Here is a 3,266-nt window from a genome sequence, read left to right as displayed (position 1 = left end):
GTCCCTTTGGGGACATCCGATAAAATTGGAACGATACAGAGAAGATTAACATGGCCCCTGCGCAAGGATGACACGCACAGATCGAGAAATGATCCGAATTTTTTTCTCCAATCCCCCATTTTTCATCTGCATGATCCAATTTTTTTTTATCTGTATTCTCAACTTGCAGAAGTTATAGTCTTTATAGCTTCTTCCTTTAACAATATTTATTGGGATGTCATGAAATTTTAGTTTTCATGTGATTTTTTTTTTTTTTTGAGATGGTAACAAACGTTTTCATGTGAAATATTGTATTGACTATTGAGCTAATTGTTCGGTGTGCAATATTGGACCTGGAAGATTCGGTCAAACAGTATCAGTTTAAATGTCAAATGCTTTGAGTCCATACTCTACAACGTAGCGAAGAAAAGCCTCATTATTTATTGATCTATGATTTAATATGAGTGCGATTTTTCCAAGTTTTATAGCATTTTGCTTACATTCGGAAGTTTTTTTTTTTTATGAAGATCAAACTTATGAAAAAAAATTAAAGTACGTAGTTATCTAGAGGCCGGAACCTAAATGACGTGAAAAGTAGGGAAACAACCAAAACGAGCAAGAAAGGGCCCCTTACTATAGACAAGGCCTCGATAGATAATTTGATAAGCCAATGATTTTTTTTTTCTGCGTTTCAGGATACGATTAATGATAACGTCTAAATCCACTCCTCAAAGAGAAAGTCACAATATAATTTACCCAACTATGAGTCAGGGTCGAATTCACAGGGACAATATAAAGGAGATTTAAACAAGTAAGGAATTATCACACACTAAGCTAAGCCAAAAACTTTCTCAATATTTGATTTTTGGTTTAACAACTAACAAAGATAAAACTAACTAGAAAACGGGTAAAATGATCAATGACCACAAGTAAGGATACAAAGGAAATTACGCTCAAGTAACGATCCAATATATTTCATGATTTTACAACTAAAAGTGAGTTTACGCTAATTAGCTAATGATTTCTAAAATCTCATCAAAAGTCTCTCGACCAAATTGATAAATGTCATTACTAAGCCTTCTCAAGCCTTAGAATGTAGCAAATGTGAACAATCAATATAATATCAAGTAACTTTCCTATTTCTAGCTCAAGTTATTAGATGAGGCGTTTAAAGCCCCAAATTCTTGTTAATTAATCTTTCCCAACCTCAATCTTCCTCACTCGAGCTCAAATCGAAGTAAATGGGGGGTCTTAGGGTTAACTAATCCCTTAAGAAACATTACAGAACAAGATTAATTAAAACAACATTAACTTACTTCATTAGCAATAAAAATCATGTAAACATAAGCAAAACAAGAGTTTCATCCAACACTTTAATCATATAATATTTCCATAAACAAGATTCAAGTGAAGAAAATAAATACTACACACTTATATATTCATTACAAAGCAAGAAATCAAAGAAATGGAGAAAAGTTTAAGAAAGTTCTCAAGCCAATCTTCAAATCTTCAACCCCAAAGTGTGATACAAAAATCCTAAGCTCTCCAAGACTTGTATGAAATGGCTAAAGATGTCTCTCCAATGAGCTGTGGTCGAGTTTTATTTGGTTTGGGATAGTAAAAATCGTGAAATTTCAAAACTGCCTGAATTTGCCCAGAATTACTTCATCGCGATTGCAGGCAGGTCCCACGCGATCCCATGAAGTATGACACGCGTGCCATCGCGAAGGGTATTTCACTGCGTAGAAATTCCAGTTCTTCGTTTCAGCTCTTTTTTTCTCGTTTTCATTTGGTTTGATCCCAATTCTCTTCATAACTCGATGCGCCTGAAATAGTAGCAATACACACCAATCATAGCCCATATCATAGATAAAGGACACAAAAACTAAAGCATAGAGGCTATAATAAGTGGTAAATTCGCCACTTATCAACACCCCCAACTTAAAGTCTTTGCTTGTCCTCAAGCAAATCAAAACCAAAATCTTAATGAGGATCCATCAATACAAGCTTAGGTAGTACTACTATCATTTTCAAAGCACATTCCTTAACTAAGCACAACTCGCATGGCTTTGGTTGGTACCAACAATTACGCTACAAGCATGTGACCTTTAACCAAATAACTCCCTCATTTCAAAATACAATTTTAGGAATGCAATAGAGATTCAAAACAATCAAGCAACAACACTCAAGCCTCAATAAGTTACTCACAACCACTAGCTTACTAGATATGCTCACTTGACTCAACTCGGAATTTGTCAACATCACCAATCTTTCATAATCCATATGCCCTCACAAGAAAGAAAGCCCCAAAATCACTATATTCACAACAACAATACACAAAGTCACTCACACCTAACAAAGAAATTCTAGTGCTAACAAATATCACACCATAAGCTTGCCCTTATTTTCATTTATCACTAACTCAAGAACATTCAGTTGGAGATCACATAGGGACTTTTTAAGCTTGTAATATAGGCTTAGGGAAGGGTAGGATAAGTATTTGGGATACAAGTGACTACTCCCTCCTTGAGCACTACACAATACCTTTTGTCCACTTTCCTCTTCATTTCAAAACATCATTCCTTCCTTTGCATACTAGTTTCCCCAATTATTCCAACTTCTTTTTGTGCAACAATTTTCTTGATTTCTAATATTTTTGTTCCTTTCCACAAAGATACATTTCTTTTGACTTTTCCATAACACCAACCTTCACCACTTCTCAAGCAACACCCCCAACTTAGGCTTTTGGCCTCAAATTCACTATTTCATATTCAAGGAGGGAAAGGTTCAAAAGAGAGTCAAAAAGGATAAAGGCTTGTAATGTGGCAATCAAAGAAAAGGTCATAGGCTCAAATGGGGTTACTAGTGATAATATTTATGCAATGGTAGGCTAGAAAGGCTAAAGAGGCCTTTTTTTTTTTTTTTCCAAAAATCACAAAGATAGCCTAAGCTCATCTCTCCAGCCAACATAGCCAAAATTAGCATTGAAAGACTAACCGGGAAAGTTCTAGATGATAAAAGTAAGCACAAGAATTATTCAACAAACACTCACCACACGTGGCATATGAACTAGTCAAGATGGATCAATTTTACTTCCTAAGCAAGAACAAATAGAGAAATATCTCATCATCCCAAGTAAACCCATCTAGTAGGTAAAGAGTCACAAAATGAGCCAAAAAGTGTCACAAAGGTCATTCTCTCCATGCATCTTACTTTTCATTTCACTAAAAAAAATCGGAGGGGTATGCTCAATTGAACTCTTCGCATGCAAGAGACTAACTCTATTA

General features: G+C 35.2%; 1 non-coding gene across 1 annotated transcript; it reads left to right on the top strand.

Moving 5' to 3' along the window:
- Positions 1–103, top strand: LOC132035623 (U6 spliceosomal RNA). Its single transcript, XR_009409352.1, has one exon. It is a non-coding gene; the product is annotated as a U6 spliceosomal RNA (small nuclear RNA).
- The last annotated feature ends 3,163 nt before the right edge of the window (positions 104–3,266 follow it).

Source organism: Lycium ferocissimum, chromosome 10 (assembly GCF_029784015.1).
Source record: "Lycium ferocissimum isolate CSIRO_LF1 chromosome 10, AGI_CSIRO_Lferr_CH_V1, whole genome shotgun sequence".
Lineage (NCBI taxonomy): Eukaryota > Viridiplantae > Streptophyta > Magnoliopsida > Solanales > Solanaceae > Lycium > Lycium ferocissimum.
The sequence above is the reverse complement of the archived record's forward strand: the minus strand, read 5'-3'. Positions and strand labels throughout refer to the sequence as shown.